The following is a 14,579-nucleotide window of genomic DNA, read 5'->3' as shown; positions in this document are numbered from 1 at the left end:
TCAAAACATGATTCTTCCCACTTCACTAAAAAAAATAAAATAAATGTGTTGTACTTGTGATATACCTAGACTTAAATCATTAAAATGAGATTTCCTTCTTTTTTTCCCACATGGAACTGACATCTAAGGAAGCTTTGAGTTCTTTTCAGACCAGTATTTCAAAAGCTACTCTGCTAGCTGAAATCTAGATTTGGCTTCACAGATTCAACCACTGAGTTCAAAGATAGCTCTAAATTTGACCCAACATGTTTTCTTGTCTTTAGATATGCTGTAAAGCGTCTAAGATTAATGGGAAACATGAAATAAAAGGTCTTGGAACCTGAAAACATCAATAAGGGCAGTCGGCCAGTTTAAGCTGGCAGTGGTTGGCCATGGTGTTAGTCAAATAAATTGCCAATGGCAATGAGCTGATGGATGGCATAGTGTTTGGCATGTGTGTATGTGCCTGCATGGTTAAAATCCATTTCTCCAACCCCTCCTATTCTGGTCTCTGTATCACAAAGTGATACACAAAAAAAGATAAAAATAATTTTCCCTACTTGGTAAACTAGGAAATAATAATTATTAGCTAGCATAATACTGATGAACAAATAATAGATTTCACTATATTCAAAATGCCTTTTCTGTCCTAACATCAGATTCTTGCTCTACAGTAATAGAGATACATGAACAAGTTGGTTCATGGGCTGATCAATGAGCAGTGAAGGGGACTGGAGAAGTTCATTGTAATTACAACATGCAGATAAGGGATGCAAGGAGGAAAAGTTAGATGTGGTCAGGCTATCGGTAAACAGATGTCATTACCAAGGCTAATTACTACCTCAACATTCCAAAACATCTTGGAATGGCAGTATATGTTGCTAAGGAAAAAAATATATAATATATACTTACATATGTATAGATAAGTTTATGGATATTATATATACATTAAATATATATATAATATATAGTATAGGTTACTATATAATAATTACATATTGCACAGCTAGTAGTTAACACTGAAGGTTCTGAAAACCTAGTTCCAGTCAGACTGTATCTCTTGTTGTGTAGCTTGAGACAGGTTACTTAACTTCTCTGTATTTCAACTCCATTGACAATAAAATGAGTTTAATAATAGTAACCATCTCATATGATTGTTCTAAGTATTAAATGAGATATTATTTACTAGACACAAATAAAGACAATAAAAATGCATGTTCTTATAGTTCTTGTCTTTGCTATCATTACATTGTACAAATTATTAGGGACTTGTATGATTTCAAGTTAGAGCAAATTTATCTTAATTATGTCAATGCTTTTCCTTTACCTAGAGGCTCCTCAACCAGTTGCTGTTTTCTCATATTTCTTCCATTACTCCTTCTTCAACTAATGAGAGTCTCCTTTTTGTATATTACCACTGGGCAAGGTGTGTAATTCTGTTGTGCCCATCTCACGGTGCTTTTATAATGTTCTATTCACAGAAATACTCAATGGTCTCTTATAAACTGAATGAACATGGTTTGCCATAATCAAAGCTAAGGCCCTTATCAGAAATGAATTAACCAACAAACCAACCTTTTTACTAAGTTGTAAAGTTTAGATTTTTAAAGGAAAGGCAAAGCAACATATGGTAATTTGGTAATTATTGATGTGCAACAAATGACGCAAAATTTTGTAAATTAAAGGAATGATTTGTAATTTCCTGTGGTTCTGTGTGCTGGGTGAGTTCAGCTGAATGGCTGTTCTATTGCAGGTGGCATTGGCTGACATTACACACTTGGGTGCATTTCACTTGGCTACAGGGATGGGCTGAGAGCCACAAAAGGGCTTCACTCACCTATCTGGTGATTCGATATTCCTTTATGCTGCCTCTTTTTCTCCACATGACTAGTCTTCTGATAGCATGGTGGTGTCAGGGTAGACTACCACTTACGCTGCAGCTAAATACCCCCATGGTGAAACTGAAAACTTTTAATCTTCTTACAGACACCTCTTCCATATTTTGTTGACCAAAATAAGTCATAAACCCAGCCTAAATTTAAGAGGAAGGTAAATAGACACCACCTCTTGATGGGAAAGCAATATACACAGGAAGGAAAAATAATTGATTAGGCTCATTTTTAAAGACTCTATCATAGAGAGTCATTGCTTTAATAAATTTTTAGAAAATTATTTTAATTATAATAATTAAAGCTAGAGTTTACTTTATTAGTGCTATGGTGAAATTAGAAATATTATTTCCTGGTCTTTTTTTTTCCCCCGGGTAAAAGGAGATAAGATAAAAAGATTTATCAAGATTTGTGTACCATTTAATCTTACTAGTATAGCTCTGTTTAACCAACTGCTCATTATGAACTAGACATTGAACCAAATAATTGATATATAAAGATGAGTGAAAAAAGTGAAAGAATTTGATCTTATAATATTTTGGGAGGAATATATAAAACATACCATATTAGAACAATGTGACAAATATTATAATTGGCATAAGGGCAAAAGACCACCATAACTAAGAGGAGAAGCACAACCAGCACTCAGACTGAAATGGAGAAAGGGCCATTGAAGGTTCTTTAGCATGGATGCCATCTGGACTGAGTCATGAAGAGACAGAGAAAGAAGCAGAAAAGATCATTCAAGGTAGAAGGGACAGTAGGGTCAGAGCCTAAAACCACTTACGAGCACAGGAGGACACAAGGATCTAAAGGGGACCAGGGGCTAGCACTGCAAGGGGTGTCAAGTGTGAGACACACAGAAGCTGGACCTAAGTTTTGGCAAAAAAGAGAGAGAAAAATAGTGTAGAACACAGATAAATTTAAGGTCATGGGACTTTGTTTCTTATTTTTAATTTTGCCGCTGTTGGTGGTGGTGGTGGTGATTTTTATTTTAGGGTGACTGAAATATTCTTATGGGCTGAGAAGAAGGAACCCAAAAGGAAATAAAGTTTGAAGATCTTCACTAATCACTTCTCAGCCACTTTCCGAGTCCCTCAGCTTCACATATATCTCAAGCCCTTGGTCATTCGCTCCACTGTGGTTGCCACAGTGACTGACCTTGAGTGGGCCCACAAAGGCCTAGTGCCTGAGGCCAACACCAAATCTCTGGTTCTTCCCATTGTATTTCAGACAAAGCACAAGCGTGGTATTTAGCTTCCCCAGAGGCTACCTAAAAAAGCAGGTGATCCAGAAGGGGAACATCAGTACATTGACTGTTGGAAATTGGGAGTGAGAAGGAAACCAATAGATGAATTCTCCCTCCATTCTCTGTGATGAATACTCCCCCAGGGGTACATTTTCTGTACATCCCATCTGGAGATATCTCATATGGCTAAGCATCTAGCGTGTCTCTCTGGGAGCCAGCTGTGTAACATCAACTCCTATTTGTTTCACATTCTGCCTGCCCTCACTTTCTATTTCCTTGGCCCTGAGATTGCATATCTTAATAAATAACCACACTAACACTTAAGTCTTACTTAAGGTTCTGTTTTCCAGGAAACCTCAACCAAGACAAAAACTGAATCCTTAGCACAGATAAGGCATGTATACATTCAATGTCTCATTCACATCAACAAATTTTTATTGAATGCTGATTAGCTTATTATGCCAGGCATTTAAGCTAATCACTTGAAATGTGTGAATGAATCCAAAAGTCCCTATTCTCCAGACACTATTAGAAGGGAGAGAGGTACAAAAACAAGTACAAGTAATTATTCTTCATGTTAAAAAAAAATATGAATGCAGTAGCACAGAATTACAAAGAGAGATGGCCAAGTCTATCCAAGGAGTCTGCAGGCATGTGTCTATGTGGTGGGGATGGGCAGAAAGAAGGAGGGGAGACATCAAAATGTGTAAAACCAAGATAACTGCTGAGTCAAGTTTTAAAATGGGATTCAGGAGTGCAGGAGGGTAACAGACACTAAAGGAGTTTGTGACCACTAAACCAGCCAGGCAAGAAACAATGACAAAACAAGTAATAAAATGGCAACATATCTATTAATAATTACTCTGAATGTAAATGTACTAGATACTCTAATCAAAAGGCACAGGGTGACAGAACGGACTAAAAAACAAGACTCTTCTATATGCTGCCTATAGAAGACTCCTTTTAGACCTAAAAATACCTGCAAATTTAAAGTGGGGGTAGCTGGAGAAACATGTATCACACAAATGGATGTCAAAAGAAAGAGCAGCAATACTTCGGGCAAACTAGACATTTTGTTCTTGTAGTATTTTTATCCTGTTTTCATATTAGGGTGGTAGTGGCCTCACAGAATGATTTTGAATTTGTTCTCTCTATTCTATTATTTGTAAGATTTTGATTAAGATTGCCACTATTTTTTTTTTAATGTTTGGTAGAATTTGCCAATGAAACCATGTGGTCTAGACTTTTCTTAGCTTGGAGATTTTTGATTCACAATTCAACTTTCATTCTTGTCATTGGTCTAAGATTTCCTGTTTCTTGAGTTCAAGATTCATGATTCATGTCAACTTGTGTGTTTTTAGGAATTATCTGGGTTCTTTTTTTTCTAAGTTATCTGATTTGTTAGTATATAATTGTTTGTAGCAATCTGTTGTTATCATACTGTGTAATCTGTGGTATGTGTTGTAGTGTTTTCTACTTCTCATTTTTGGTTTTTGAGCCTTCCCTCTCTCTTTCTCTCTCTCTCTCTCTTTTGTTAACATAGTTAAAATATTGCCAATTTTGTTTGTTTGGAAAAACTGGTCATTACTATGTTATGTTATTATTTATTCTGGTCTCTATTGTTTTTTAATTTTTTTAATGCTTATTTTTGAGAGAGACAGAGACTGAGTGTGAGTGGGGGAGGGGAAGAGAGAGGAAAACACAGAATCTGAAGCAGGCTCCAGGCCCTGAGCTGTCAGCACAGAGCCCCATGCAGGGCTCGAACTCACAAATGGCGAGATCATGACCAGAGCCGAAGTCAGATGCTCAACCGACTGAGCCACCCAGGAGCCCCTCCACTTTATTTATTTTTGATTTTCCTTTGTTATTTCCTTCCTCTACTGTATTTCAGCTAAGTTTCTTCTTTTTCTAGTTCCTTGCAGTGTAATGTTAAGTTGTTTACTTGAACTTTTTTTCTTAATGCAAGCATATAGCATAAATTTCGCTCTAACATCTGCTTTACTGCATCCCATAGGTTTTGGAATATTATGTTTTCTTTTTCTTTTGTTTGGAGACATATTTTGATTTGCCGTTTGTTTTCTTATTTTAGCCCATTGCTTGTGTGCAGTCATGTGTTATTTAATATTTACATATTAAATATTTAATGTTTACATTGTAGATTTTCCAGCTTGTTTTATTGTTGATCTTTAGTTTTGTAGCATTGTGGTTGGAAAATATACTCGATATGATATCAGTCTTCTTAAATCTGTTACATCTCTTTTCATTCCTCTGTGTGTACTTGAAGAGAACGTGTATTCTATTTTTCTTGGATGAACTATCATGTATATGTATATGTATATGTGTATGTATATGTATATGTATATGTATATATTTAGAACCTTGCATTCTAAAGTATGCTTCAAGTACAAAATGTTCTTAAAAAAATAATAACTTGAACTGAGGGTACTCATTTAAAATAAAGCATATCAGGGGCACCTGGGAGGCTCAGTTAGATGAGCATCCAACTTCGGCTGAGGTCATGCTCTCACGGTTAGTGACTTTGAGCCCCATATTGGGCTCTCTGCCATTAGCACAGAGCCCACTTCAGATCCTCTATTCATCCACTGCTCATGCTCTCTCTCTCAAAACTAAATAAACATTAAATTTTTTAAAATAATTATTAAAGAAAGCACATCGGGTGAGTGGAGGAATGGGTAAAATAGGTGAAGGGGATTAAGAGTATGCCTATCATGAGGAGCACTGAGTAATGTCCAGAATTGTTGAATCACTACATGGTACACCTGAAACTAACATACCACTGTATGTTAACTGTACTAGAATTAAAATTGTAAAAACTTTAAAAAAATAAAGGAAGAAAAATAAAAACCAAAATGTGATTCAGTCACTATGTTGTACACCTGAAACTAATGTAACATTGTGTGTCAACTATACTTTAGATAAAAACAAAAAGAAAAGAAAATGTGATTTAGTACAAGAAGCCTCAGAGATAAAGGAGATGTAGTCTTACACTTCAGACACCTGCAGTCTAGTGAAGGAGGCAGGCACATGATGGTGATTTTTAATTAAATCTGCAACACTGGTCTTCCTCTTCTTCCAGCTGCCAAGCCTGCTGCTGCCTCCAAAATGTTCACTGGCCTTTGTCTCTGCTTAGAAGTTCTGCTGCCTAACCTCAATATGATTTGCTCCCTAAGCTACCTCATATCACTTTCTTCCAAATCACCTTGCTTTATTATTGTATAGTTGTACAGCAACTACACCTATATGAAATTGTATTTTTTATTATTTTCTGTTCCCAACCATTAAAAATGTAAGCTCCACGAAACATGAGAACTTTTTTGTCTTACTCTTCAGATTAACTCCAGTGTATGACACATAGTAAGTGGTCAATGATTACCTGCTGAATGACTGAATGAGATTATTTTAAAAAGACAAGATAATTACACGTTGAAATTCAAGTCATGAACGGGCATGGCAAAGGCTAGAAAGGTAACCGGGCTTTTCTGGAAACAAGGGAAGAAGTTTCTGAGGAAGGGTTTTTTCGAGATAATATCAGGAAAGGTAAGCATTACGGAAGCCAAGAAGTGGAGAGCAGAGGGACAGGAGTATCAGAGCATTCCAGGGAGAAGGAACAGCATGTAAAGAGCCATGATCTGGGAGGCAGACTAATGCATTCCAGAATCTGAAAGTAGGTAGATTTGGCTGGGGTACAATGAGCTAAGAAAAGGCTGGATGAGACAAATCTGGAGGGAGAGGCAGGGATCAAGCTGCTGAAAGGTCTTACGCGATGTCATAGGTCTTTTTCATGAAGGCCATACTCTGACTGCCATAAGATGTAGGATGATGAGTCAGAACACTGCATCCCTCCGGGTGTAAGACAGCAGATCCTCAGAATGAGACAGGAGGTACAGCAAAGTGAAAAGTGGTGTGGGATAGTGAATGGTACAATTAGCAGTATTAATGATGAAAAGATAAAAAAAAAATAGGAGAGTGTACACATCCATGAATAAAGAGCTCCACAAACTGGGTTTGTAGTTGGCATCTGAGGAGTACAAGGGGAAAGGTTAGGTCTGTTTACAAAAATAAATGGATAAAAGTAAAATAAACATTTCTCTGACTGGGAAATTACTAGTTTGTCCTAGTCAATGCCACATGGAAATTACAAAGTGATTATGCACGTTATAAAAATAATACAAGTAATGTAACAAGTAATCTATAAGGAAAGATTTTCAGACACATGGAGTAAATTATCACCCAGAACATTCCATTACTTGCAGTTTCTACATATCTACCATTCATAATACTGTTTTCTATATTTATTTGGTTTAAGTCGCTCTTCTATCATCTGTGTTTTCCATTATTAATCTTGAGGCTGTCAATTGCCTCATCATGAGTAATTAGATGTCCCACAATCAGTGGGATGATGGCATCACTGGCTGAATGATGCGATGCGGTCCTTAAGGGTCTTTGATTCTTTGGCATTCCTAGTGCCAGACACAGTGCCTTGAATCTATGAAGCCTTTTGGTTTGGTTTTGTTCTTTTTTTCTTTTTTTCAACTTTATGAAGACCCAAAGGGACTGGGTAACCCTGAAGTCGATTATGAATGATCAAAGAATATTTAAAATATGAGCTGCATAATTTTTTATTACATGTCTTTTTATCTACTTCTTTGAAAGCACATAATTCTATCTCAATGTTACGTTAAACAGAATATTTGATTTTGTAAAACACTCCATTCCCCAATCATGCCAGATAGAAGTCTGCTACAGAATCAACTGCTTAAGTGTTCGAGTGAGGCTGGCTATCGGGATATGGAGAAGTGACGGTACGTTGTCCTTACTACCGTCTCTCCTCCCCAACACACTGCTGACTCTCACCCCAGGGCACTACGTTGTGTTTTCTTCTTGTACCCCTGATTCTAGTGTTTCCTACTGAAAGTACCCAAGGGATATGATGGCCACTGGGACACTTTGCTTCTGTTCCCCCTTTTATAAAATGATTATAAAGTATACTCTATCTACCTCAAGTTCTGCTGAGAATAAAATTAGATTTTTTTTCATTTGAAAGCATACTTAAAATGTAAAGAATAAGTAAAGAGTTAAGATATGAGAAGGATTGCTATTATAGTGAAAATATACTAGAGATTGTGATATCAAAGTTTTTAGGAACCACAGGAGGAAACTTGACAGACCCACATGAGAGACTGGTAACACCCATACAAAGAAAAATGTAGCGCAACCTCTCATCCCTGCTAAGGATAAAGTCCAAAATCCTTAGCGTCATATACTAAATGCTCTACAATTAGATATTAATAGATATCTGTACTATTCAGGTTCCAACCTCCATGCCCTTCTGCAATCTGACCTAAATGTCTCTCCTCAGGAAAAAAAAAATCTTCAGCAGGCAAATTCCTCCTCTTCCAATACACTGTTCTCCTCTTTTTGAAGCCTCCCACTCCTACCTTTTTCTTTAGTTTCAGGGCACTGTGTATCTACCCACACTATGGAAATATTAAAAAATGTAATGACATCAGTTAACAGTGTCTGCTATATACCTGGTGCTTCACATGGTAACTATTCATGGTAAAAGTCTGTTGTTTTTCATATACAGAATTTACCCTTCAGTAGACTGAGATTCCCATGGGGATAGAAGGAATCTACCCAACTCTGAGTTCCCTGACACTTAAAACAATGTCTGCAACACTCTTGTGCCTCAGTATATATTTGTTTTAAAAAAAAAGAAGCTGTAGGGGCACCTGGGTGGCTCAGTTAGTTGAGCGCCTAACTCTTGATTTCAGCTCAGATCATGATCTCAGGGTCATGGGATCAAGCCCCTTGCAGGGCTCGGTGCTGAGTGTGGAGCCTGCGTTAGATGCTCTCTCTCTCCCTCTGCACTCTCCCCCACTCACAATCTCTTTAAAATAAAAATTCTAAAAATAAATAAGTAGGTAAATAAATTAATTAACTAATAATAAAAATTTTTAAAAGAAACTATAAATAAGGTAAAGACATATTTTAAACTAAGACAGTCAGCATCCTAGGCAGGAATTTAGTGTGAATGACTAGTGTGATTCCATGATAGACTTTCACCAAATTCTAATTCTGCCAAGAATAAATAACTTACTTTGAATATGGAATGAAAAGCACAAATGGGCACTACCCAAAACAACATTTTGTAATCAGTATTCTGGTGTTATTTTTTAAATTGGCCTTTGGGAAGATGCCAACCAAGACCAGAAAAAAATTTTGAAGACCCATTGTTTTATATAAATTAAATATTTTGATTCACTTACATCTCATATTAGTTAATATAGTCACTAACCTATTTCTTTCATTTGTGTTTTCCTATTTACATTCATCAGGTTTCTTCTTTTCTCACTCCCTTTTCATTTTTCTGTTGTTAACATAATTCTTTACAAAAGCAATCCAATTATTTCAGAGACAGGCCTATAAATATAAACCTTAGATTCCCATAACTCAATAATCCTACTCAGAAAGAGTTCACATGAACTTTGGGTAATTTGTTTTCATCCAATTATGGAGATTATTTATTTCTGAACATGGAAAATAAAAAATGTATTGGAGCCCAGGATTTCCAAACATGGTTTTGCTACTCACTACAGCATGCATAAATATATTCAAATAAAGCTCACTTTAATTCACTTTTTATATATTAATAAACACATCACTTGTAGTACTTTATGGGAAGTAGAAAGTACATTCCAGTATTAAGCAAACAAAAACTAAAATATTAAATCTGCTGAATGCCACATGTATACATTGTAAGCTTAATTCTATACCTATTTATATATTTTTCAAAGAAAAAATTATCAACTATATCATTATCATCCAGAATATTTCATATGATAATAATCTAAAGCCAAATCTCAAAGAGCAAGAGAATTTTCTGTCAGATCAAATCTGATAAATTTTCATTTTCCAAATAATAACAAAGTCTGAAGAAGTCAGTGTAATCAAATTTTAAAAGAATTATGGACATAAGAGGGGCATCTGGGTGGCTCAGTCAGTTAAGAATCCTACTGTTAATTTTGGCTCAGGTCATGATCTTATGGTTCATGAGTTTGAGCCCCATATGAGGTTCTATGCTGACTGCACAGGGCTTACTTGAGAGTCTCTCTCCTTCTCTATCTGCCCCTCCCCCACTCCTGCATGCTCACTCTCTCTCAAAATAATAAATAACCATAAAAAAAAGGAAATAGGGACATAAGATAACACTATAATCTAGAGGTGTATACAAAACATCAAATATTAATCTGACTTTCTCTATAGTTCTAAATCTTTAAAAATTACTGATTTTCTCAATAGAGAAACCTACACTCTTGGTCTGACTATAACTTTATTTTTTTGAACTAAACTAGGAAATTTAGATTAGTTTGGTATTTAAAAATGAATACAATAAATTTTAGAAAATATTCTTTTGATTATAAGCACATTTTATCTGATTATTCAAAGATCTATTATGGAATATTAGTTTACTTACTAGATATTATTTTACATGTAAATAAAACTATATTTGCATGTTCATATATGGATACATATGTAAATATTTACTTGGGATTTTAGTTGCACATAGTTTCTTGTGAAAATATTTTTGTCTTAGGGGGCCTGATGATTTATCAACAATTCTACAAGTTATTATACCCAAATTATAATATCTAAATGAAAATATATTATTTATAAGTCTATAAATTATAATGCCAACATGTCATTCAAACTAATGAGTGAGAACACTAAAGAAAAGAGTGCATTCTTATTCCTCAAATAAAATTTTGCTAAGCTACAAAGCTAAGCTAAAGCTAAAACTAAGCTAAGCTAAAATTTTGCTAAGCTAATTTTGCTAAGCTACAAAAGTAGCCTCAACTAACTACAATACTAATGCCTGATAATATTTTCAGTTAGAGGAAAGTTTGTGCCCTTTTATTTAAAATATGGCTTATATTAACTTTTGTAAAACAGATAAAAAGATGGCTTGACCCAATTTTTGTACTTAATTCATTGATTTTGGTCATTAAGTTGAGTTGTTTTGTAATATTTACAGATAAAACACCACCCCTAAATATGACCTAAACGGAAACATATCACACAACACACACACACACACACACACACGCTCCTCATATAATATCCACACATTCCCCTACTCTTATTGATGGAAGAGTGTTATCTGCAAATAAACCCAATAAAGTTTATCTGCTCGTTGGACAGAGAGGCCTGATGTTAAGCAAATATATACTTATGTGACAATATTAATATTTAATGCTTTCATAAAACTGTTCATTTATGTATGTACCCCTAGACATTCAGGAAATGTTTATAAGTTTCCCCATTAATAATCTCTGTCTCAAGCTATTTTATTTCAAAAACCACTGTTGACAGTACGTCTATCTTACAGCCACGGAACCAGAAGAATGAAATAAATAGATTTGGAAAATATTGTCATCATTAAGTCTACAGTTGCTGCTGTGGTATTATCCCAAATGCATAATGTGAATGATTATTTTCAAAATTATTATTCTTTGGAACATCACTGTATTTTTTATGCAATAACATTTCTAAGACTTCCAAAGGATATGTTATTAATTTTATTTTAATATAAGTACAATTCATTATGGTCTTATTGTTAATGGTTTTCTTTATCGTGTCTATAACTGCCTCCAAGTCCCTCACTTCATTCACTGCATCCTAGGACTTCAGTTTTCTGTATTTTTCATCTACTATAAAATACTCATCAAACAAGTTGCATGTCCTAGTCTCTCCGTCCCATCTTCAATATTACCACTGTATAAAAAGTGGTCCACTTTCATCCCAGAGAAGGAATGATATCCCCACCCCCATCTCTATTCCTTGACTTGAAGTTATGAGTGCTTACATTTCATTTTTTTAAAAAAGTTACTTTCTATCTTTTGCAAGAAAGGATAGAAAGTTTATCAGGTTTAACTCCTACTGCCAGAAGAGACTTTCTAGTCAAGAAAGAACCTTGAAGAAAGAAACTTAGGTGAGTAATACCCACCCAGAAAAGGCCACAGACCAGCCTAATGTGAGGACGAAGGAATATTTAGATCTCCTGGTTATTTATTAATCAGAGAAATTAGAGCTCAGGAGGAATAGATTAGTTACACGGAGAAAAACACAGTACTTAAGAACATAGTCTCTGGAATCAAACTTCCTGATTTTAAGCTTAGTTCCCAGTATTTTATAAATGTATAAAATCTTGGTTCCCAGTGTGTTTCAAAGTGGACAAATGACAACTTCAATGAAGCATCCATTTATCATATATAAAAATGGAAATAAAATATTAAATTCATCACGGAATTACTTGAGGTTTATACAAGATGACTCTTGTGACAAGTCAGGCACATCGCCTGGCTTATAGTAAAACTAAATGTTACCTACTACTTACATTAGGCCAGAGGACCCATGAGTTGTGGAAACCATAGATTTCTTGCACAATTTAAAACGTTTTCTCCTGCAACTTTAGCTGCCTGTGTATGGGATCAAATTCTGGATCATTTGCAAGGGTTAGCAAGATATCCACAAATTAAATCCCACATTTAGTTTAAAAATAAAAGCAGTTGAATAAAATAAAAAAAAATACTATTATTATTAGCTATGTATCCTACATATTTCCTTCATAGGATTTCATGCTTAAGGAAAATGTGCTAGGTCTACCTAAATAGCTTAAAAACATTTTAATATCTTGATCATGATCATCATTAAACACACATACATTAATTCCCCATGTGTGTTTAAAGTTTTGAAAGTTAGAATTAAATACACCACCTATTTTCAAGAAAGTCACACCATCTTAATATCTATGGCTCTTTGCCTATTCATCATTATTATACATTGGTCAAATTCTTGGCCAAAAGTCAAATGAAAAAAATTTGAAAGGCTTGCTATATTGCCAGCATATGTATGAAAAGCATATGTATATGCTTATGAACTATTTGAGAGGACGCTATTTCTGTATCTTTTGGGATACTGCATTTTAATCTGATATATCACTTATCCTATATTTTAAGTGTTTTAGAAATAGATATTGACTCTGTGGAAAACAGTAAATGTTTGCACAGAATGAGAAAAATTAATGTTAACATCACCCAAGTAACTCTCAGTCACCAATTCTTTGAAACTGGCACTTCTTCATTCCCCAGAATAAATCCACTTTACTAAGAACTCTTGGAGAGCAACACAGATTTTAGTTAAGATCTTATACAGACCTGACATCACACAACCCTCCCCAGATAACTGAATACATTTTTTGCATACCTTTTCTGCCAAGTCTGTTGGCTCTGCTTCCAAGAGCATTCCTCCTTATTCACCCTTCTCTTGCGTTAGTGAATCTAAAAGCGTCTCAGGGCCACTATTTTAGCTTGTCCTAGCCTATGTGTGTCTGAATGATGAAAGACTAGTATTCTAATTCTAGCAGAGAATAAAGCAGGTTCTCTTTTCTCCAGATAACTGAGTCTTTTAACAGAGATACTAATTCACAGAATATGGTGAAAACACACACGTGCGCACGCACACATACAAACACAGGCACACACATCCCTTTAATGTCTTTCATTCCTCCTGAGATTCAGTTAGAGAGAAGTGCAGGGGGTAGCCAGCAGGGTAGGGTAACTCCTATGGTACAGAAAAGAGAACAGCTATGTCAGTGTGGAGAAGAGGCAGTCTAGTGTAGGGATGAAAAGCATAACCTTAGAGCCTGACTGCCTGGTTTGAATCCAAGAGCCATCATCTGCCAGCTCTGGGAAGCTACACAGTTACATAAGCCCTTCAGTCACCTCATCTGTAAAATCATGATAGTACTGGCCTCACAGGGATGATTTAGTGCATGTGTGAGAATTCAGTGATGTATTATGTGTCAACTGCTTACAATCGTGATGGAACAGAGCAAACACTAAGTGTTAGCCAACCCTATCAGAAATTGCCTGTGGTTCCCAATGAGAACACAGAATACATCAGGTGCGCATCTTGGAGAGTCAATGAGCCCTATTTCACACAGGATCATCCAGGTTTAATCAGAGTCTCTCTAGGAGTGGAAAGGTAACTCCTGAGTGTGGAAAGCTAACAAGAGTTGGGCAGAAGTGCAGTGTGACTGTTGGGTACTTACAAAATTCAGGGACTTCATCGATCCAGGCAAAAATTTCCCTCACTTGCCTTAAAAACCATACGTAATGAGTATGTTCAGAGTATATTCTCTGAAAGAATATATCCTAAACTACTTATCGGTTACTTGTAGGGAGGGAAACTAAAAGCCTAGGGGATGGAAGTGAGAGAAAACATCTTTATTGTACATCCATGAGAGTTTGTGGCTTACCCAGAACATAAATTAAAAATTTTTTAATGTAGCTAAAAATTAATTGCATACTTATTTTCCAACATAACTTAGTTGCCTAATTTCAAACTGCTATGCTGCAATGACCTTGCATCATTCCATT

At 35.5% G+C, this 14,579-nt stretch overlaps 1 protein-coding gene across 1 annotated transcript in view; it reads right to left on the bottom strand.

Annotated features, from left to right (window-relative positions):
- The window catches only part of ZNF804B (zinc finger protein 804B), a 514,063-nt gene that overhangs the window by 401,617 nt on the left and 97,867 nt on the right, over positions 1-14,579 (bottom strand). The gene's annotated exons all lie outside the window — the stretch shown is intronic.

The sequence above is a fragment of the Panthera pardus genome, unplaced genomic scaffold, assembly GCF_024362965.1.
Source record: "Panthera pardus isolate Hobbes unplaced genomic scaffold, ASM2436296v1 HiC_scaffold_8, whole genome shotgun sequence".
Taxonomy (NCBI): Eukaryota; Metazoa; Chordata; class Mammalia; order Carnivora; family Felidae; genus Panthera; species Panthera pardus.
This window is presented reverse-complemented; position numbering and strand designations above follow the sequence as displayed.